At 38.9% G+C, this 24,287-nt stretch overlaps 1 pseudogene across 1 annotated transcript in view; it reads right to left on the minus strand.

The window, feature by feature from the left end:
* Positions 1 to 1,498: 1,498 nt before the first annotated feature.
* Positions 1,499 to 24,287, minus strand: part of LOC308659088 (olfactory receptor 6E1-like) — a 44,883-nt pseudogene continuing 22,094 nt past the window's right edge. The window contains exons 2-3 of the transcript in view: positions 1,822 to 1,913; positions 1,499 to 1,517 (exon numbers count right to left, since the gene is read on the minus strand). The product of the transcript in view is annotated as an olfactory receptor 6E1-like (transcript). The remainder of the gene's footprint in view (positions 1,518 to 1,821; positions 1,914 to 24,287) is intronic.

Here is a 24,287-nt window from a genome sequence, read left to right on the forward strand (position 1 = left end):
GTGTGTGTGTTTGCATATGTGCTACTTGGTGATTAGTCTCCTATTTTCAAACTTGGAACAAAAGATCAAATCAGTCTTTTGGTTAGAAAGGTGATAAAATTAATTAATCTAATTATGTCAAGGAAGTTATGAGTATTACCTATGTAGAAGTGTCTCCTAAACAATTTAGTATTTTAAAACTTGCAGTTTTAATAAGATCAGAGTGAAATAGAGTTTCAAAGTTTAGATCCTGCCCCTTTAAGTTATAAGTACTCTGTTAGTATTATTTCTCTATAATTTGTGAAATGGAAAAACAAAGGCAGACAAGTACATGGAGTGATTACCTCACAAGACATTTTCATTTTTGATGTCTGCCTTTGGACAAAGTCCACTGCTTCAGAAATTCCCCTGAAAAATCTCACTGATGTTTTGTTCTTGGTTTGCAGTCAGTTCATTTAATTGTTCCTTCCTGTTCCATATTCTCTCCTGGAGGTAATGGCATGGTATCAGAGTAAAGCAAAACAAGGTCTTAGAAAAGGGTTTGCTGTGCTGTAGAGATTAGTAGGACATTTCAGTTCTGCCATTCGTAACCACAGGGAATCGAGTGCACTGGTTCTTAGCTAGTTCACATAATTTTCACTGAAAATTCTTGGGGACATTTCCTGTATGTTCCCTGGAAATTTCAGCTTCATCTGTTCTGGACTCTTCAGTGAGATTCATGTACCGCCTCCGCTCAGATCCTGCTAGGAACCCTTCGGGTACCTGAGCTCACGACAGAGACAAGAGCAACCTGTCTGAGATGGGGGGAAGGAAAACTGATCTCATCCCCAAGTGACATCTCATTTTTCCCTGTAACACTGACTGTAGTGAACTCCAAAACTGTGTTGTTGTTGTTAAGTTACTGTTATTAAACTTCTTCAGCTTCTGATCATTACAACATTCTCTTTCTAGACCTCAAGTAATCTACTATGGTGGACAGTCAAAAGCCATGGTCTTCACCTGCCCTCTTCCACCAGTTCCTCCTGCACTCCTCATCTCTCCCACCATGGCTTAGCTCCTTCATTCCCTTGCAACATGTTCTGCAAACACTCCTAAAAGCCCTTGAGCAACTCATGGAAATACATGCCAGAGAGATGAACAGCCTGCCCGTTTCATAAACATTCAAACTGGATCTTGGTTGGAACTCAGCTGGGAAATGCTGCTATATTAAGATGGAAAGTGTAGGGGGCTAGGATTAAAGAATTATTCATTCAAATGCTTCTTTAAGGCTGTTTGAATCTATCATTTGATAAATTAGGAAAATGTAATGACAAGTGATCTTTTCAAAAAAATCAGAGGAATGTGCACCATTTCAAAAGTCGGAATAAAATTCAAAGATGCTGAACAGATTCTCCCTCTGTGTCTATGGTGGAATTAATTGTTCAGAGGCCCCTCTTTGATCAAAGGAAGACATACTGCATTTATCTCTCACAGAGTGAACATGTTCTTTCAAATGTGTGATTGCCTTGTGATTCACATCTCAAAATTTATAAAACTTCCTGCAAACACAAGACAGAAAATAAAATATATCTATGGAACAGAGTATTGGTTTGAAAAAAATAAATTCCTATTTCAGAATTGTTAATTATGCCCCCAAACTCAAGAGGTATATTTAAAAATCTCTCTTTAAAAAATAAATAAATAAGTAAAAACTTAGCACCATACGAATGTGTTGGAAGTCTTTAGAATGAAGATAATAGGATTCTGTATCTTAGCGTACATTTTAGGAGGGGACACTTGAGGGACCACACACTTGGGAGAGAGTGCCACGTCCCATTATTCATGTATGTCTCTCCTACTTACCTGTCACTTCTCCAGACTCTCCCTCGTTCTTCAATCTGAATCCGATATTCACCTTGTTTCTTGCTCCAAGCTAGCATTTTTTCTTCATAGCCCTTATGGAAATCAAAAGATATGAATTTATTTATGCCCCATATTTTTTTTTAATTTTTGTCTCTTTAACTGAGCTGTAACAGGGATCATATCTTACCACTAAATGAATGTGTTGGAATTTAGTGTTTTCTTAACACAATGTTTGCTGTGGAGTAGGCATTCAATGAATATAGCTAAGTTGAAAAAAAAATGAATGATGTAGTTATACTTCAGACTGTAGAGATGTCCCTTAACAGGTGTTCTGTGCTACAAAACATATTTATTTTATGCCAATAGTGCAAAGCTTTGACCTTTCTTAGTCCTTGGAATTTCTCAGGTTCTTGTTGAAATGACCTTTGAGGATGAGATAACAGCTCCACCTGGAAGAAGCAGGCTTACCTCACCGTCTGCTAGAAAAGAGGAGGGGGTCCCAAGTCTGTTTCCCTCAACTGTGACACAAATCCACCGTCTCCACAACAGCCATGTGGGCCTCTCTGCAACACAGATGTCAATCAAGTCTCATACTCTTCTCTAAGTAATAAATTTCTTTGGTTCACACCTACGTGGTATGTTTCAGAACATGAAATTGTAGCCAGTTAAATTATTATCCTATAACTAAAGTCAAAGTTTAGTTCCCACATTTTAAAGCATAATAAAATTCTGTGTCTTTTGAATTTTCAAGCAAGGCAGAATTAATAATGAACCTTTCTCATTTTGTGCAGATTTTGATCTTTAATCTTCATGTAATAGTATAATGTACTACTAGTACTATTATTACCACCATTATCTCTATAAGAAAAGAGTGTAGCATAGAAAGGGAGACTAACTTGCCCAGTTAGTATTGGAATTGAGATTATTTCTTCTTGGATGCAAAGAGGGCATGGCCCACAGTCTCCATTTTTTTTTTTTTTTTGTTATAGCATCTCCCTGGGACTGTATCTCATTTTGGCTGTTATATTGTGGTAGTAAATTAAAAAAAAAGAGGATTTTTTTTTACCTCTCTTATTGTTTCTTTTGCTGAGAAAAAAACTTTTTAGTTTGAGTAAGTCCCATTTGTTGATTCTAGTTATTAACTCTTGTGCTATGGGTGTCCTATTGTTCTCAGCAAAAGAAACAATAAGAGAGGTAAACAGGGAGCCTACATCCTGGGAACAAATCTTTACTCCTCACACTTCACATAGAGCCCTAATATCCAGAATATACAAAGAACTCAAAAAATTAGACAATAAGATAACAAATAACCCAATCAACAAATGGGCCAAGGACCTGAACAGACACTTCTCAGAGGAGGACATACAATCAATCAACAAGTACATGAAAAAATGCTCACCATCTCTAGCAGTCAGAGAAATGCAAATCAAAACCCCCCTAAGATACCATCTCACTCCAGTAAGATTGGCAGCCATTACGAAGTCAAACAACAACAAGTGCTGGCGAGGATGTGGGGAAAAGGGTACACTTGTACATTGCTGGTGGGACTGCAAATTGTTGCGGCCAATTTGGAAAGCAGTATGGAGATTTCTTGGAAAGCTGGGAATGGAACCACCATTTGACCCAGCTATTCCCCTTCTTGGTCTATTCCCTAAAGACCTAAAAAGAGCATGCTACAGGGACACTGCTACATCGATGTTCATAGCAGGACAATTCACAATAGCAAGACTGTGGAACCAACCTAGATGCCCTTCAATAGATGAATGGATAAAAAAATGTGGCATTTATACACAATGGAGTATTACTCTGCATTAAAAAATGACAAAATCATAGAATTTGCAGGGAAATGGATGGCATTAGAGCAGATTATGCTAAGTGAAGCTAGCCAATACCTAAAAAACAAATGCCAAATGTCTTCTTTGATATAAGGAGAGTAACTAAGAACAGAGTAGGGATGAAGAGCATGAGAAGAAGATTAACATTAAACAGGGATGAGAGGTGGGAGGGAAAGGGAGAGAGAAGGGAAATTGCATGGAAATGGAAGGAGACCCTCAGGGTTATACAAAATTACATACAAGAGGAAGTGAGGGGAAAGGGAAAAATAATATAAGGGGGAGAAATGAATTACAGTAGAGGGGGTAGAGAGAGAAGAGGGGAGGGGAGGGGAGGGGAGGGGAGGGGGGATAGTAGCGGATAGGAAAGGCAGCAGAATACAACAGACACTAGTATGGAAATATGTAAATCAATGGAAGTGTAACTGATGTGATTCTGCAATCTGTATATGGGGTAAAAATGGGAGTTCATAACCCACTTGAATCAAAGTGTGAAATATGATATATCAAGAACTACGTAATGTTTTGAACAACCAACAATAAAAAAATTTAAAAAATTTAAAAAGAGGATATTTTGATCTCAGATGATGTGCAATCTGGAGATATGTATGTTATCAGCCACTGACAAACTAAATGAAGGAAGGTACATCAGTGACCCAACAATGTGGTGATGCTCATATCCCAGTGCACTCACAGTCATCGTTCTCAAAACATGGCCTCCAGACCAACAGAATAAGTATCACCTGAGAGCTGGTTAGGGAGGCAAGTCCCTAGATCCACCACAAAACTAGTAGCATTTGCAAGTCATCTAAAAGTTTGTAATGTACACTAAAATTGAGAGACCACCATCCCCAAGGATGATTTGGTCTAGCCACAAAGCAGATCTGAAGCTAACTGAGGACAAATAGCATCTTCTTGGTGGTAAACACAGACGCCAATCTTAATGAGATATCAGTGCATCATGTAGTCAGTTAGGACATTTTCATCATTGGAGAAATGCAGGCCAGAAACATTCTTGCTGAGACTCTAATAACACTACAGGAGCAGACAAGAAAATCTGCTCTGATAGGAAGGAGAAAACAGCGTCTAGCATCACAGAACTTACTACTGGAAGGCCCTGAATTCAACGGTTAATAATTTAACAAAACACTTATAAGATGGATTTGAGTATTATTTGCATTTTAAAAATACAACTGTAGGAACAAGAGCTGTGTCTGATTCACTGAGCTAGAAAGAAAAGTGATGGAATTCAAGACGAGTTATATCTTAACCCAAAGCCCAAGCTCATGACCACTATTCACTGAAAGCTCCAAGACAGCACTTTCAGGAGATAGCACTAGACAGTAACCAAAGTTTGGCAAATTAAGGAGGCATCAACGGTGGATTTAGAAGTCAACTAACATTATTCTCTTTGCTCCCTGTTATGCTTGATGTCACCTATCACGTGTGACAAAATGCAGCTCTGTTAGCACGAACTGTGTCCCTCCATCTTGCCATTCTCCAAAGCATGGCACATACTACTCAGTCTGCAGAAGTCATTTTTCCCTTGCCCACTCGTTCAGCATAATCCCCCTCAGGTGTCATCTCTCCTGTGAAGTATTCCTTGACCCAAACCTCCCACCTCCATAAGCAGAGTGGGTTTCACCAGCCTTTGCCGGCTCCCTTTACCCTATGCACTATCACTGAGCACTATACACCTCTCGGACTTTAGACTCAATAGAAATAGAGATGAGCTAAGGGTCAGCCCCAGTGAAAACCTCACCACAGAGTAAGAGTCTAAATGAATACCCATTGTTCTATGGATAAGCAAAATATCTTTATATCAATGAATCAATTCCTGTGGACACAGAACAATCAATTTCCCAAGTGCCATAGCAATATGTGAATACTAAGGTGCATTTCCATCAGTGAATCACTACACTCAGTTCCTTGTATTTGGGATGGTATTTTATAAACAATCAATTTTATATTTCTAAAAGAAAGTTAAAGTGCATATTACATTTGTTGTGATTTTGTTATATGAAAAGATAGTCTGCATATATTATGCATATTTGTTATGCCTGGGGTGTGAAAACCATGTAAATTTTAACCATGGGAGTAAGTCTTCTTGTCAGATCATCTCAGGACGGTATTTGACTGGATAGTTTAAAAGAATAATTATAACAACAAATCATAAAAAAGACATAATTGTATCTTAAATATGTGAACACAGTGAACCTTTGCCCTGATATCCTGGGTTCAAATCCTATGGAGAACCATGATACTAATCAGCCCTTTGATTTATGGAACTTTCTGTACTTATTTACCTTTGAAATTGGGAAGAATATTAAGAGTTAATTTTTATAAAGCTTGTAGAATGGTGATCTCATTGCCATGTTTCCACTGAAATAAACATGGCCCCAGTTGCTGGGCATCTATATAAGTGTAAGCCAATTGATCTTCATGAAGGTCATATCCTGTATCTTGGTTGTGAAGGTGGCCTCAGGAATCCACACCTGTGATAAAGTTGCATACAACTAAGTGCAGGTACTGAGAAGAGGGTTGGTGGGACTGGTGAAGTCTGAACAAGGCCAGTGGACTGTCTCAGTTCCCTTATCTTCCTTGTGGTCTTGTCCCCTGGTGGTGCAAGAAGACACCCCTGGAGGAGAGAAGTGTAGCACAGGTGGGCTGTCTCTGTGTGAGTTCATACAACTGCACATGAAGCTGGGATTATCTCAAAATGAAAGGATAAAAATAAATACATACGTGGAAAGTTGACGGTGGGAGGCACTGTGAATGGAGATGGGGACAATAGGGAAGATCTACTCCATTTTGTTTACAACCTAAACCTTCTCTAAAAACGAAAGTCTATTCCATGAGGAAATAAATATACAAATAAACAGTAGCAATAAAAAACAGTCTACTCCAGGAGGTAGGGTTTGATCAAGTCATATTTTTATTATGTTCTTTATTTTATCTCATTATCTTCCTGGGAGTTTTATTTGATTCCATCAATCTGCATCCAAGGTGAGGCAGAACATCATGGTGGAAGGGTAGAGCAGAGGAAAGACGACCATTCAAGACAGCTAGCAAGCAGAGAGAGAGAGAGAGAGAGAGAGAGAGAGAGAGAGAGAGAGAGAGAGCTCTGCTCCCAAGGGACAAAATACAAAGCCCAAAACATGCCCCCAGTGACCTACTTCCTCCAGCCACACCCTGCCTGCCCACAGTTACCACTCAGTAATCCATCCAGATTATCAACCCTTTAGGTTATGGCTCTCATAATCCAGTCATCACCTCTGAACATTGCCCTGTTATCTTTTAGTCAGAGATCTGTACAGGAACAGAACCAACAGGGTATATATGTGTAGACATACCCATATGTACGTTTATGTATAAATATATATTTATGTTATATAAATATACACTTATATTTTATGTTTATGTATATTCATATATATATGCAGATGTATAGATGAATGTTTTTTAAAAGCATGTTTTTAGATTAATTTAAGGGAAGGAAGCAAAGTGGTTCATCAGTTTGTCAGTTTGGACAGTGGTTCTCTCCAAAAAGCTGGAGTTTTCAGAAGAAGATCAATCAGTGATGTCCAGCCCAGTCCTGGAAGGGCTGCAACCAAACGTTAATGGTACTGCCGCAGGAGCATCCAAAGCACCCACTAAAGGATCGAGCTTGCACCTGCACTGTTTTGTTCCAGGCAGGCCCCAACCTACTTCACCGTGCTGCCCTTGTTAGGGTAGGTATCCCCTCAAAAGCTGGCTCCCTTGCTAATAATGCCTAGAAATGCCCTCATGGTCACACCCAGCGTCCTCTTAACTTTAGGCATCTCTTAATCCAATCAAATCTAGATTAGTCCTCACAAGGGACATGATCTTTTATGTCGCAGTCTGGCTGGGCACAAAAAAACGGGAGGTCACCAGCCACTTGTAGATTCAAGCAGGAACGCACTTTATTTTCCAAAATGCGAACTCAACCCACCCAAACTCCACCAACTCCGCGAGAACCAACAGGAACTCAAAAGTAGCAGGCACCTGAGGTAGCAGGAGCCGCCTTATTGCCAGACAGCAGAGGCTGGCGTTACTTCTCAACCACTCCTTCTGGCAAAATGCCAGGCGCCATCCTGACTTGGCTGTGGCTCTCAACACTTTTATGGGATACTGCATCCAAAATTATAACAAAAGTGAGGCCACAATGACTATGGTATTTTTATAAGAAGAGGAATAAAGTTATCTCTCTCTCCACTGCCCTGTGGTTGTAGGGAGCACCCAGCAGACCACAATGCAGAAGAAAACCCTAGCCAGAACCAACCATACTGGCACCTGGATCCTGAACTTCAAACCTCAAAAACTGTGAGCACTAAGTGTTTATTGGTAAAGTCCTCAGTGCGAGGTATTCTGTTAGAGCAATCGACATGGACTTACAATGTATTAGCACCTTTAGGCTTCACTGGGAACTATGCTGTAGTTCCCTTTATTCTGGATTTTCACGTGAGGAAATAAAGGCCCTAACAAGTAAAATACTACGTTCAAGGTCACACAGCTTGTGAATGTGGAGCCAAGATATGATCTCAGATGTTTTCTGACTCATGAGTTTATCTTTTAAAACTGTGCTATATTGCCACTCAAATTATTAACATACTCCATTAGTATTAATTATATTCCAAGAGGATCACCATCTCTAGCAATAATGATATGGATTTCCAGAGTGAATTATCATACTTAAAACCCCTTTGCTTAATGAGTTTGGGGATTGTCTGAATTCCCAAGTGAAGGTCTGAGGATTTTTTTCAATCCCCTAGGTCTTCTGTACCAAGAATTGTCTTAGAAATAAGAATCTGTGTACTAAGTTTGTTCTCTCAGGTTTCATTAAAAAAATATGCAAATTATCCAGGCTCTCTAGAGTCATCAAAGTACAGAGCAGAGAGGAGCCCAGCCACAAAGGCTGAGCGAGTGGGGAGTGTGAAATGGTGACAGGATGGGAAACATTCCTTCTCAGGGTCAGCCCGGTGACCCCTGCCAGACATAGGTACGAGAAATAATCTGGCCTCTTCTAAAATGGGATGAAAAACTATATGCTCCTTTTTATTGGGATACAATGCAGTCCTTGTTCGTCATGTTAATTAACTTGCATTTAGGTATACATGTAGGTAGCTTGAATGAATTATTGGAAAAGTAATCCCTAGGGGAGAATATGCTTTGCAAGTTTTTATGTTTTCTAAAAGTCAGATAAAGTCCAAAAGTTGAGAACACTGGGTAACAAATTCCTATACTTTTAAAGATAATTACGACTTTTTAAGAAGTGACTACACATGTCCAGTAAAATCACACCCCACAATATATAGGAAGACAGTTGTGATGCCCTTATTAAACAGTCTTCTTTGCTAAACAAATAGCAAGACTGTGCTTCACACAGAAAAAAAAAATGCTCTGCTATTTCCCCATGGGAAAGAAATGGTGAACTTGTTCCCACCTTAGCCACGAAGATAGTTTTAAAGAATACACAACATTGTTGGAGTCATCTGCATCAAAGAAGATTGATATTTCCTTCCCTCTCTGGAGGCTTGTTAAATTACCAACCCACTACTAGTAGTTACGGTCTAGGAATATCTTAAAATAATTAGAATGTGCCTTGGAATTTGGTGTATATGCTAGTAGAGCAGGTGTCTATCCCAAGCCCAAGAAACTCCTAAAAGAGGAAGCTGAGAAGAGGAACCACAAAGTCACCCAAACCAGGAAAAATTGGCAGCAGTGGGGGCCACTTGCCCCAGTTTCCTGGGGTGGGAATTTTGGCTTTTCTTTGGAAAAAATGGCCCCTGTGGGAAATTCACTTTTATCTAATTGACTTGACAGAGTCCTACAGTAAGAGTCACCACCCTTGAAAAGTGACCCAGGACAGGAGCTGAGGGAGGTTGCAAGACAAAGGAGCCAGCTTGTGACGTTATTGAAGAATGGAGCCTGGGGTAGGCTCAAGGAAGTCTGAAAAAACACAGAACCAGCAGGGATCCTGGAATCTCCCAAGACAGAGAGGCAGGTTTTTCCCTCCTTCTCTCCTCCTCTTCTTTCTCTCACCAACTCTGCAGTAGAGGCGCAGTGGAGTGAAGGAAGGAGAGAACAGGAAGGAGAGAGTGTGTGCTCCACCTGCTTTCCTCACTGTTATTCACCCCCAGCATAACCTGGGTCACCTGCACTGGGGAATGGAGTCAGGTGTCTGATGGACACAAGGTCAGAACCCTAATGAATATTGCCTGGAGTGAAAAGGATTGGAAAGCTATGGAATTTTCCTAGGGTGTTCCCAAGGGTAAGGGAAAGAAAATTTTAACAAAATATATTTCAGGATAATGGTGGTAGAAAAATAAAGCTCCTTATATTCTAACAAGTTTAATCCAACTGATAAACTAGTTTCCATTTAAAAAATTCCATGAAAACTTCTAGAAAAATCTAAGCTCTTTCAGTACTCCTTCTCCAAATTAAATCTCCAAATTCCCAGTGCTACTTTGAATAACTATTAATCTTGATGATTTATAGAAAATGTGTATGCAGGAGAATAATAGGAATGCTTTTTAATAGACAATGGACCTATTGCCTATTTGCTCTGATTTTCCTTATGTCTTTGTGTCAGCGTTCTAAATAAGTGTAAATTGGTTTCATAATTATCCTACTCAGGTACTACCATATTATAATATTCATCCAGTTGATTGTAGGTTGAAATTTCTTTGAAGCATCTTTAATGAGTTTTAGAAATAGGAAGTTATTCTAAGCACAAGATTAGTTTGGACACTGTAAATAAGTGGTACAAAGTACTGTATTGATAAATGGCCTCGCTGTGTCTCTGCTCCATTGATGCCTTCCCTCAGTTGGGCACTGGAGAAGCTCCTGGTGGATACAGTGTGAGGGAAGGGGGGCTTGCTGGGACCTCTGCACCTGTTGAAGAGGGAGGGGAGCCGCCTGCTCCTGCCTGCTGATCTGCCTGCCTACTCAGGAGCCCAACCCATCCTCTGGCTTGTTGTCAACTGTAGGAGCTGACATTTTCCCTCCTGTTTGCCTGAGCATTTAGAAAAGGTTCTTGAAGGTCCACCTGAGGGACAGGAAGCAGGACGGATCTAGTGAGGGCAATAAAAGAGAGAAGAGAGAAAAAGCAAATAATCCTTCCCAACGAAAGCATCAAGTAAACAAAAAATAAAATGAAATAAAGCAATAGAGACAGAGGCTTTGGGGAGCTAGAGAGACAGCTCTGCCATGTGGATTTAAGTGAATTATTTTAAGTAAAATGCTCAGGATGCAATGGAGAGATCCACTCAAGAGAGAGCTAGAGATAGGAATGGGTACTGAAAGGCTCTTTTTATCTATCTCTTAAAATAAAGACTAGCCTTCTTCATGGTTTCTGAGATAGGCACTAAAAGGTTTTTTTTTTAACATCTGTATTTACAAAGTACTGCCAAATAATACAAGTATATGAAAGGCCTTAATGTATGTGTGTGTGTGTGTGTGTGTGTGTGTGTGTGTGTGTGTGTGTAAAACAGGTATAACTTGTGCTGTATGTATTTTAACATCATTACATAAATGAATCAAATATTTAGGTTCATATGCAAAATGCCTATGCATGATCTCTCACATATTTAGATGCATATATTTAACTTACTTCAGTCAAACATGTATAGTTTAGTGTTAATTTCTTATTTAAAATTGAATTTCAAATTAAGTGTGTGCTAGTCATCTTAAAATATTTATTTGGACTATTTTTAGAAGAACTAAAACTCCTACTAGGGGAGTTGGTTTAGACATTTTGAATTACTTGTACGCAGCATATATTTACATTAAACCTTACATTTGGAAGTTTGGAAGTCCTTTGACTTTTTGAATATATGGAATGAGGCTGTAACAGAAGCCCTGCCTTGTGGAACCCAGATGGACAACCTTCTTGCAAATTACTGGTTTATATAACAAACTTTTTTTTTTTCAAAAATAATTTATTAAAAGACACATTGCTTCCTGCTTAGGATAACCATATGAAGCCAAGGTGGAGAAAGGGTCCAGTTTACAGGACCCTTTCTTTTGGCTAAGCCAGAAGCTGGCTGACCATGGTGCTGCCCTGTGGAAGGGCAGAGATCACCCAGCTTGGAGCAGGAGGCCAGGTCATTCTTAGGGGCTGACACTGGCTGGGGGAAGACACAAACACCCTGTTTTTAGAACTGATGAAAGGTAATGTTTGAATTGAGATAAAAATTGACCCCACAAATAAAACAAGTACCAGCTCATTTGGACCTTCCAGGAAGACAGATGATGACTTCTGATGTCTATCACTGGCTGTGATCTTATCAGTCTTGCTAGCGTGGCCAGACACTTTCCAAACCAAGAGCAGGAAAGGATGCCCAGGTGGCTTTTTAGAAAGTCTGAAGAATCAGCGAAAGATGCAAGTGCCAACTACTGAGAAGACAGGTCCAAACAAAGTGGGTCACCACAAGGGTTATCCCCAATTCTATATCCAAGAAAAACAAGTTCAGCAGCTGGGAATCACTGCCACTTCATAATAGCACAGGTAACCCATGGCACGATGTCACTTTGATTCATATTGGTGTTGCTGCTGCTCTCATCGCTGGAGTCCCCTCAGACTGCACTCTTCCGTACTGGCACATACGTGTCATTCTTTTGGCTTTACAATCTAACAGGTGTGTTGAAGGAAAAGTCATCAAGATCTCAATTTCAAGAAACAACGTCTGCATCTTTAAGAAGTGACAACAGATGTGATTAGAGAAGGATGAAATAAAATTTCTCAATTAAGTGAACCCAGGTATTTTGTATTATCAATATTAGTTTCTTTGATTAACAGCAAGAATCGTCCTAGGGGAGTGGAAAGAACTCAGGTAAATTTTAAGATAGTAAACAGAAAAAATATGGGAGTAAGGGATGTATGAAGTAAAGCTCAGGCAGAGATGTTCAGGGGAAATTTGAGGCCAAATTCAGTGAAGGAAAGGCATTGCATCCTCTTATGTTAGGAAACTGCTTATTTCAAAACTCTGGGAAGACAGAACAAATACTTGAAGGAGGCAGTCTTAAAAAGATGAAATGCACACTGAATGATTTTCTTGAAGTCTGCCTGTTCATGAAGAGGTAAGAAACATCTGCCATTTTTAAAAGCCCACAAATGGGTGTAATTCAATGACTCACAGCTGACACAATGGACTTGAGTCAGGAATGCTTGCATTTCTGAGCAAGAATGCAGACAGCTTAGCACAGAGCTGCCGTGTGTGTGTGTGTGTGTGTGTGTGTGTGTGTGTGTGCGCATTTTGGAAAATGTGTCAAAAAAGAAGTTTATTATTTTCTAGAGTTTTAAGATATTGCACTAAATGCAATCTAAATTCAATGAGCTCAATCCAATGGATTGGATCCTGAAACGGGAGAACAATGAAAAACATTTAGTGGAAAAAGTAGTGAAATCTTGCATAAAGTGTATAGTTCAGACAATAGTATTATGTGAATGGTATTAATAATAGGATTGCATTAGATAGTACGTTAGTAGTGCACAGATGCTAATGGTTTTGACAAATGCACCATAATTATCTAAGATGTTAACATTAGATTAGCTGGGTGAAGGGTATTTGTGAACTTTGGGCTATCTTTGAAACTTTTCTATATATGTAAAATTATTTCCAAACGTAAGTGCATTTTTCAAAGCTGGGATTTTTGGAAGTGTCTCTGAAAAACTGAATAAAAATGAAACCATTTCTTTCTTTCCAGGTGCTAGAGAAATATATTTCCATTTTTTTCCCTCATCACTGTCTTTTTTAATTTTAGGCTATTAATATTAGATAGTAAAATGGAATTCAATAAGACAACTTCCAAATGTATATAAATTTCATTTTTGAGTAATGTCAACTTTTTTGCTTTTGACTATATGATAATCTTACATAGTACCGATTAACTTTCTCTGAGCTTTGTTGTTTAGAAATATAAGTTGTAACTTATAAATGTAAAGAGTACTTAATCTTTTCAGGGATTTAACATTGGTTTGAAAATCTAAATATAAGGGAAAGAGCTAAAAACTGAGCCAACACCAAGAAATATGTCTAATGAAGGGAAACAGTGAAAAGTTCTAGCTCTGGAGCCAGATACTTTACATCCACTTGCTGGGCTATGGTATTCTCATGAATTCTGGTATTCTTTTTCTTGCACAACATCTTGACTAACTTGACATAAAAAGAAATAGCTTGAAAGATGCATTTTTGGAAGTATGACATGAACTGTACTGTCTGTAATTTTTTAAAGATTCTTATGAATCAATTCAACTGTCTTTAAAATTATCCATGTCTTAATTTGTCATAAGCCATAGATTATGATATGTTCATTACAACTGTAAATCATTTTATAGTTTGATGATTTCACATCAAAACGTGTTATTGAACGCTCACAACAACAGAGATTTGAACCACATTTACAACAGAAGTTATGTTACTTATTCAATATGGAATCAGCTAACTCAAAGGTTTAACATTTATTTTCAACTCAAATTTATTGATTTTCTCCCTGTTTTACTGTTTACAGCAGCTAAAAATAATTTGGTGAAAATTTTTATGTGATTTAATTTTCTGGGAAATCTGAAAATTTAGAAATTGGCATGTGAGTATAGTATATTTACATATTCAATTATTCCCTTCATTTATCAAAACATTTCAGGTTCAATTTAGATACATATGTGAAAGAGATGTTTTGAAAAATAATGAAAATTTTATCTTTTTATATCTATATATTTTTTTATCGATTTTATTTTTTAAATACATGACAGTGGAATGTAATGTAATCCTTATTACATATAGAGCAAAATTTTTCATATCTCTGTATATAAAGTATGTTTACACCAATTCATATCTTCATACATGTACTTTGGATAATGATGTCTATCACTTTTCCACCATCATTCCTAACCCTCTGCCCCCCTTTGCCCTCCCACCCCTCTGCCCTATCTAGAGTTCACCTATTCCTCCCATGTTCCCCCTCCCTACCCCATTAGGGGTCAGTCACCTTATATCAAATAAAACATTCAGCATTTGTTTTTTTGGATGGGCTAACTTCACTTAGCATTATTTTCTCCTACGCCATTCATTTACCTGCAAATGCCATGGTTTTATTCTCTTTTACCCCTGAGTAATATTCCATTGTGTATATATGCCACATTTTTTAATCCATTCATCTAGTGAGGGGCATCTAAATTGGTTCCACAGTTTAGCTATTGTGAATTGTGCTGCTATAAACATTGACGTGGCTGTGTACCTGTAGTATGCTGTTTTTAAGTCCTTGGGTATAGACCAAGCAGAGGGATAGCTGTGTCAAATGGTGGTTCCATTCCCAGTTTTCCAAGGAATCTCCAGACTGCTTTCCATATTGGCTGCACCAATTTGCAGTCCCACCAGCAATGTATGAGTATGCTTTTTTACCCACATCCTCACCAACACTTATTGTTGTTTGTCTTCATAATAGCTTCCATTCTGACTGGAGTGAGATGATATCTTAGAGTAGTTTTGATTTGCATTTATCTAATTGCAATAGATGATGAACATTTTTTCATATATTAGTTAATTGATTGTATATCCTCCTCTGAGAAGTGTCTGTTCAGGTCCTTGGCCCATTTATTGATTGGGTTATTTGTTTTTTGGTATTTAGCTTTTTGTGTTCTTATATACCCTAGAGATTAGTGCTCTATCTGAAATGTGAGGTGTAAAGATTTTATCCCAAGTTGTAGGCTCTCTATTCACCTCACATATTGTTTCTTTTGCTTAGAAGAAACTTTTTAGTTTGAATTCATTCCATTTATTGATTCTTGGTTTTAATTCTTGTGCTATAGGAATATTTTTAAGGAAATTGGGGTCTAATCCCACAAGATGAAGTTTAGGGCCTACTTTTTCTTCTATTCAATGCAGAGTCTCTGGTTGAAATTTTTCTTAAATTTTGAAATTTACCCAAAAAACTGTAAACAGAAAAAATATATATACATACCTTTTATTTGCTGAGTTTTAACTATTGTTATTATTCTAGTTTTTTAAAGATACATTGTGGTGTCTTGCTATGGGAATTCATATAACTTTGAGCAAAATAATTAAATTGTAAATGAGAAATTTTATGTTAAAAGTATTATTTATAATGCTTCTTTAACTTTTCAGAGCTCTATAATGATTTTAGGAAACAATGTTTAACACTCAACCCAAGCATATCTTCAACTTTTAAAAAAGTCCAGTATTTGGGTGTTCAGTGACAAGTTAGCATGTGGACTTGACATATATCCAGACTAACAGAATAGAAATAAAAAAGATTAAAATTTATATTTGGATGTTACATTTATATTTATCACTTACATTTGCATAAATTGTAACTCTATAGATAAATATGACAAATAAAAATTTGACACTTTTGAAAAATTCAATACAGATGAATACATAATAAGAATATGCAAAATTATCATGCTTTTTATTTATTTATTTTCTTTATAACCATCTTCTTTTTAATTTTATTTTATTTTCTGTACTGGGATTGAACTCAAGGATTGCACTCAACCACAGAACCACATCCCAGCCCCATTTTGTATTTTATTTAGAGATAGGGTTTCACTGAGTTGCTTAGCATCTCACTCTTTGCTGAGGCTGGCTTTGAACTTGAAATCCGCCTGCCTCAGCCTCTTGAGCTGCTGGAATTACAGGCGTGTACCACTGCGCCCAGCTACATCCATCTTCTATCTCTGATGTTCTGTTAATAATTCTAAGCAAATGGTACTTTATCTTTTTGTGAAGATTTGGCATGTCCTGCCTGCATTCTAGCTAGGGTTTTAATTTTGGTTTGTTTGCTTTCCTTGTTTTCTCCTTGGATTTATTACAGTTAGTGTAATAGACTTTAATGTAAAGATGCAAAGGGTCCCACCATAGCTGTGGGTCCCTTCTCATCCACACCCTGGCACACGGTGCTGTAACCTGTCCTTGTTATTCCAGGGAACAGAGTTTATTCCCACCACCTTGCCTATGGTTCTATAATATATTACCACACAGCCCGGCTTTGGCTTCAAACATCGGACCTTGGTGAATTTACCCTTCTGCAGGTGAGGGAAGCAGGACTGCTCTCTGGAAGCTGCTCATCCAGCTGCTGGATAGAGGCCTTCTGCAACCCTGTGCCCACAGCCCTCCACCACTCTGACCTCTGCTGCCAAGTCACATCCCGACCCTTGATCTAACTCTCCTGCCTCCCTCTTGTGAGGACCCTTGTGATTCTACTGGAGCCATCCAGAAAACCTAGGAAGTTTTCCCTGTGCCAAACCCTTCCCTTACCCACACCCACACACTCCAATTTGCTGGGCGTCACTCTGGCAGGCTCTGGGGTCAGGCTCTGGGACAATTATTCTGCACAACACATTGATGGAGTGCAATGTGATGACATAACCCCCAGACCCTGTTTTTATCAAATCTGACCCGGATTGTTCACTCGGTCCTCTGCCAGTTCTCCCCCAGCCTTTAGAACAAAGCCATGCCAAGGGATCCTGCTTCTCTCCCTCTTCCTAGTTCCTCTGCTTCCTCTGCCTGCCGCACAGTTTCAGGCTTTTTCTAGCAGACTAGTTCCTGCTCATCCGTGTATGATTTTAATTACAAACCACTTTAAACATATGGGGAGATAAAGAAAATCACAAAACAGACCCCTCTTTTCCAACCCCCAAGATTAAACAGATGTTAGCATTGTGCTGTTTGTCTCCAGTTTCCCTTCCCATTTCTTACAGAAAGTAAACATCGCAGGTACCCCAAAGCCCTGCACCTTCTATCCCTGCTGACCTCCCCAGGTGCACACCTGAGCTGATGTTTACCATCCTAAACTGTATGAATTACTGTTTGTTTTCTACCAACTTAAAATATAAACTGAAACCTGTATTGGTTTGTAATTGGCTTTTTTCCTCAGCATTGTGTTGTTCTTAGAGTGCATGCTTGTTGACTTACAACCACATTTACATTTAATTCGATAAAAGAATATTGTGTTTAGAATATTAAATTTTAGAACATTCCACTGCATAAATGACACAATCAATTTGCCCCAAATCTATTTAGGATTAATTAAGAAATTTCCATATGTTTTGTTCTTATGAAGATGCTGTGATGACCAGAGATGTCAAACTGCCCTTCCACTCTGAGGCACCTACTGGAATCTCCTATTCTACTTGATACTTCCCTAATGACAAACCTTGTTGAACACCTTTTCAAACTCCTCTTCCTTATTCTTTTTAAAAAATTATCTCTGATATCATTGACTATTTACATGATTTTATTTTCATATGACATTTTTCTAAGGCACTCACAGGTTTTTTTATTTCTATAGAATTTTTATGTATCTCCCTGCTCTCTATTTTTAGTGTCTTTTCTGCTCATATATTTGATCAATTTTCTTACATTCATAATTATTTTCAACATACTTATTTCATCATTCCTTTCAAATTTTCTACTATCAAACACAGTCCTCATCCTGACATCAGTTGTATTTGTTAACCTTTGCTCAAGAGGGATTTCTGTTTGTGTGAGTTCCTGTACAACAGGGCGCGTGTGTGTGTGTATATATATATATATATATATATATATATATATATATACACACACACAGGCATACATACATACATATATATTTTTTTTTCTGAATTGAGTGTGCTTCTCTCACTCCAGAGTGGCTTTGCTAACTTCTAGGTGGCATTCCTTACTCTGGGGTCCTTGAAGAATTCAGGTGGCAAAAATATGAACTTCAAAATAGAAAGAGTTCAGGAACCCAAATATAAAATTTTCTCTCTTTTTTTTTTCCTTCCAATTGGACTTCAGTGAAAATGAGTTTCTTTGTTCCTTTCCTTACTTGGAAGATTTTTTTTTCTGGCTCCAACATTCTATAGAAGTGCAATATTTAAGATCCAAGACTTTTTTGGAGGTTTTCTTTCAAATCCCCATTTCATGGAAGCTCAAGATCTTAACTTGTGTCTATTGTTTCTACTAAAACCCTGCACTTAGATCACCGGGACCATGTTACTAGCACCACACAGGTATGTGAGTGTGCACACAACATTCAAGAGCCAGGGTGACTACACCATCACTCACACACAGTGCCTTTCAGTTCAGGGTTAGTATATTTTGCTTTACTGACACTTGGTTCTTTCTGTCATCTTTTAGCATGCTTGATATTCTCAACCAATCTCCCTTGTTGGTAGGTACAAGTATTTCAATTGGTATATTTTATCATATTGCCACAGAAGAGGGATCTTATTAAATCTTCGAATTCATCTTTAATTTAAAAATTATTGTGTGAGCAACAGGTCAAAGTCCCTACTTGAACAGGCAAGCCTTGCTTTGGACCATGAAGCTACTTTAGTTCTGCATAGTTTCCTGTTTTAACAGAGCAAGCAAGCACTTGACCCAGTTAGGAGTCTTTCTTTTCCGCAGTCCTCTTGCATCTGTTTTTCTCTGTCTTCTCATCTTTACATGTGGCCTTTGCCTGTTTGGGAGGCCAGTTTTCCCAAGCAGCTCTGTACATGCATTTTCTTTACAACTAATGACTATGGATAAAAAAAAAATGCAAAGGCAGTTATGTGACTTCCCTCCTGCTCCTTCCTGGCAAATATTCAGGCTTAGGTTCTGATGGGAACATTTCTTGACAAGATTTTGGGTGGGATGAAGGAAATTGAAGGCTGTCAGGCTGGAATGTGAGGATCTGCTGCATTCTGAACTACAGGATTTGAAGGACTGGAGAAGAAGACAGAGAGCGGATGTACAGTGGATGGTGTGAACTGACAGGGACAGTCAGTGCTGAGAGATTCTGGGCCTGCCAGCTGTGGGTGGCACTTTACTGAAGGTTCTGTAATACTAATGATATCAAGGGACTAAAGTGTTTATTGGAATGACACTCCTTCTGTAAACCCTTCAACATTAAAAAAAAAGTGGCTTTTGTTTTATACTTAAATCGTATTCCTAGCCCTCTGTAATTCCATTAAAACAATTATGGGAAAAAAAGAAGGAAATGTTTAAAAAAAAAAAAGAGGAAGGAAAGCTACTCTAAGAAAGGTTAAAAAACTTTCGGACATCTCAGCCAGTGAAGGTGGTGGTGAGCGCAGAACTCAGCTGTCCTGAGTGTGTTCTTACTGTTCTGTAGCCACTCTTGCAGACAACAATGCTGGCTAGAAAAAAATAAATAATAATAATAAAAGAAAAAAAGAAATAAATTTATTTGCTGTCTTACTTGAAGAGTTCATGAAAAACATTTAGCTCTCAATGTGGCTTGCTTCAGAACCTCAGATCCCATCACTTGGCTTCGAGCCCCCTTTCTGTGCCATCTTTTTTGCCTGGCTCCAGGCTCAGTGTTCTGCTCAGGTTGGTCTCACAGCAGCAACATGGCTGTGGACTTCCTTGATGTCAGGTCCTCACGTCATAATGTCCAATGAGAGAGAGAGAGAGCTCTCCTTCCAAAGCTTCCAGAGAAGAAAAAGTAAGATTAAGTCTCAGAGTCATCAGCAAAGAGCCCCGGCGCCTCCTTGGTTCTGACCCAGGCCCTGCCACAGACAAAGTCCTTCCACCCAGAAGGGTGGGCCTTGTTTGAGTAAGTTCTGGCAGGGCCACCCTGAGCTGTAGCAATGCCCCCAGAACCTCGTGGCTCAAAATATGTTTGGTTTTCAAAAAGAGCTCCAGCAGGCTCCGAACATGAAGGAAAACAAAGCAATGCCAGATGCTGTTAGATGTCAGCACCAAAAACGACTTTTCTTACCTGGAGTGGATCGAAATCTCTGTGTAGATGGCGACAGGGCTGTTCAATCTGTTTTGCCAACACTCAACACACTGCCCGTGTGCAGTCTGTATTTTCCACTGCATAACTCTTCGAAGAACTCACTGATACTTTCTCACAACCTGTCAACAGGTCTCTGTAGTCAGACTTTTCCTTCTAAAGTCCAATGCTCCTCAAAGACTCGGTACAACCACTCACATGGCCTTTGAATCCCAGGTGATGAGAGCGCTGTGTTTTAATTGCTAGATCTCACGATGTCTTTAGTTTGTGCAACAGAATGTCCACTTAATTACCATTTCAAGATGTTGTCAAACTTGTTTCACGTGTCCTGATGGACAGATCTGGGAGACAGCGGTGTCTTCCCATTGTCAACTTCCCTCCTTCTGATGGAGAGGAGGTCAGTCCTGGCCTTTTGAGCCCAGGAAGCAATTCATCTGCTTGTGTGTTTCCCTGGGGGCTTCTGTGGGCTCCTGTGGGGTCAGTGCAGGATCTACCACTGTTGATGTCAATACAGCCCACTTAGCTGAGGGATGATCGGGGACGGCTAGTCAGACTCAACTGCAACGTGCTCATATCTACATGTTGTTCTGAAAACTTGTCACCATCCAGCAGCTGCAGAACCACTGAGCTTAACCAGATGTGGGGATCTGGCAGTCCCTGTCCAACCTTGGGGAGGCCTTGGCCAAGATGTGGGAATCTGGCTGCCCTATCCATCCCCGAGCAGGCCCTGGCTGAGATTTCCACGTCTTTGAACTTATTCTCACCCTTCAACATCAGAAACAATAATCTATAGTGTTTTATCTTTCTCAAATTTTGGCTCATTTTTTCCACAGATGTGCAATTTCTCTTTTTCTCATTTTTGCTTTCCTATTTTCTCTTCCTGCTGCAACTTTCTTTCTTGGACTTTGGTGAAAGGGGGGAAATACTTTTTTTCTTCAATTCTTCAGGGATGGAGGGTGGGAAGGTGAGATATCATCTTGTCAGGTTGAAGTAAGTAAGAAGCGTGCCTTATAATGCCTTCCAGATGTAGGAGACTTGGTTTGAAAGTCTCTTGTGTGCATTTGCTGAAGTCTTGGAAAGTGGAAGTGAGGTGCGTGGTTATCACACGTATGTGGCAGTGTGGGATCACCACACCAATCTAATACCAATCCCAGTGTCTTTTCACAGCTGTCTCCCTGCATGCTGAGGTGTGGGGATGATCCCATAGATAACATCAGACACATGCAGTGTTCCATTAATTTTTACATGCTGTTTCCATTTATTTTATTATATATATATATATATATATATATATATATATATATATATATTTTTTTTTTTTTTTCTGTACTGTTGAACTACAATGTTATATTAGATATTTTTTTTGTGTCCCAATAGTTTTGCTTCACAATTGTAGTTGTGGTTTCTTCATAGACAAATAGTTAACCACTTCTCAAAATTTCAAATTTCCAAGAATTCCAAAAGCATGTATTGAATGAGCTTGGCACAGAGTGCTGAGTGATCACCAAGGCTGACTCTTGGATAGGAGTGATGAGGGCTGGTGATCGTCCACTGGTGACATGCAGGAGAAACTACTGCAAGGCAAGAGGACAGTCTGTACACATGCCCTTCCTCTAAAGAAGTGTGTTGCAATGACCCCAGGAACACCTGTGATCCTACACCTAGAAGAAATAGAAGAAACGATTGATGTTTTCTAGCTTTAAGAATTCACATACTTATAGTGGAGTTGGCCTGATGGGACAGATTTGCATGAACTATATCTGAGGCCAGCAGGTCCCATGCAGATTGCAATAACACACTCTCAACTACGTGGCAGCAGCCTTTATGATTGCATGAACCCAGACAGGATGACTTCCTGGTGTACCAGGTGAGGATGGACCTGAGCCTGGGAAGCCCAGGAGTCTCACTGTTTCTGTGACCCAAGCAAAGCATAGATGCCAGAGAGACACTAGACTTGAAGGCACTGAATGGATAATGCTGGTTCAAGCCTCAAGTGACCGGACGTATCTAACGCATTGTCCCAGACTGGGGGAAACTGAAGGGATTCTAGAACATCTGTATCTGTGAAGAAATAAGGACACTGTAAGAAATGTCCTCGACTTTTCACAATATTAATTGGCAGAGGAATGTTTTCTTTATAGTGATAAATGTAAAACTTTCACTTCTTTTGGAATACCATTTGTGATATCAGAAGACAACTACATAAGGCATGGATAAGAAATCTCAAGAAGTGAATTCAGATCCATGACAAATGTTCAAAATGGCAAAATAAACATGCAAATTTATCTTTATTCCCTCCAGAAATTTAGTTAAAATACAGTGTGGAAGTGAGCAATGAGGACAGGCTAAAGAATCAGTAATGTCTGTGTCCTTTATCACTTATTCTTTTCACAATAGAGAAAAGAAAATTATATATATGTATTCCTCAGACTGTTTTTGTAGACAGGTTTGGCAGCATGACCTAATTCTGGCCTGGCAGAACACAAGAGTAAGTTGCACCTGCAGAGTATCCTCTGAGAAACATTCCACTTCTTGAAAAATAGTAGATGTCCCTCTAACCTGGAAGGTAATATGAAGAAGATTTTTGTTGTTGTTGTTAAATCACAAATAGTAACTAATAACTAAGTAGTTGTTGACAGAATTCACACTCCTCTGAATCTCAGGTTCGTGTTTAACTTCCAAAATGTTGTTTTAGAAAATTCTTGTTTTACAGGTTACACACATTTCTCATGAGAGTTTCAGTTTTGTCTTTGAAATTAGTCTTCTTGTGGTCATTAGCCACTAGGCTTGGGATAAATTTTACAGGTTTGCATAGTATCAATTAAAAATTAAGCTTGATTAGGAACACTAATAACAATGAAGCAGACAATCTTTTTTATTGATTATTTAAAGCATTACATAGCTCATGATATATCATCTTTCATACATTTGACTCAAATTGTGTTGAAGCAGACAATCTTCATTCCCCCTAATCTTTTACTGATGGAGAGGCATGGCCAGCCCATATCTGCTGTACATGTCATTCCATGCTGTTCCCCATCCTTACCAGACAATCGCATCTGAAAGGACCACTTGTCTGCATGACAGTCTGATTTGGCATGGCAGCTGTTTCCAAGTATTATTTCAGAAAGCAGGGTTCCGACAGGCATGTAGGAAACAGTGCTCTTGAGAATTCTACAGTCCCCCAGGCAAAAGAGTAAGGCCACCACTTTCTTCAGAAAGTTGGCTTTGGTGCTGAGCCCATGCTGGGAGGAGAGGGAAGGCTCCGGTTCCTGTGGGCTCAGGGTCCAGGCAACCAGACTGTGCCCTAGAGTGATTCTCATCCAGTCATGTTCCTTGCACCATGACCCATTGTACAGACCTAGGATCAGTATACAGTCCTCAGGCTTTTGCCTTCAATGTCATAACAACAGATGTCATCCAATATTCAGGGGTTAGCTTTGTTCCTAGGATTAATATTTTATTTTTAATTCATTTTTAGATTCTTGGTAGTAATTGATAGAAGTTAGGCAGTAATCCCACTTTAGTCCCAGAATAATTTTGCTGAGATCAGTGTTTGTCTTCATCCCCTGGAGTAAAAATAGCATTCTTTGTTTTCCAACCATGAAGAGGAATTGATCCAGATGGATTCTGGAAATCTTTGAGAGAGCATGGTGCTGTACACATAATCTGACATAAGTCAAGTTTTGATTAGAAATTATGACAGTATTAGCTTGAATAAAGGAAGGGTGATACTTTGACAGTGCATCCTTAATAACATCAAAGTAATTTTTGTAAAATACTCTAGGAAGAGGTGCCCAAGGACCTGTGTGAAGTGAGATCAGATGGCCCAGTGATATTATGAATATGTTAAATATCCATTTTAATACA

This window comes from Spermophilus citellus (assembly GCF_964194105.1).
Source record: "Spermophilus citellus genome assembly, chromosome: 10".
Lineage (NCBI taxonomy): Eukaryota > Metazoa > Chordata > Mammalia > Rodentia > Sciuridae > Spermophilus > Spermophilus citellus.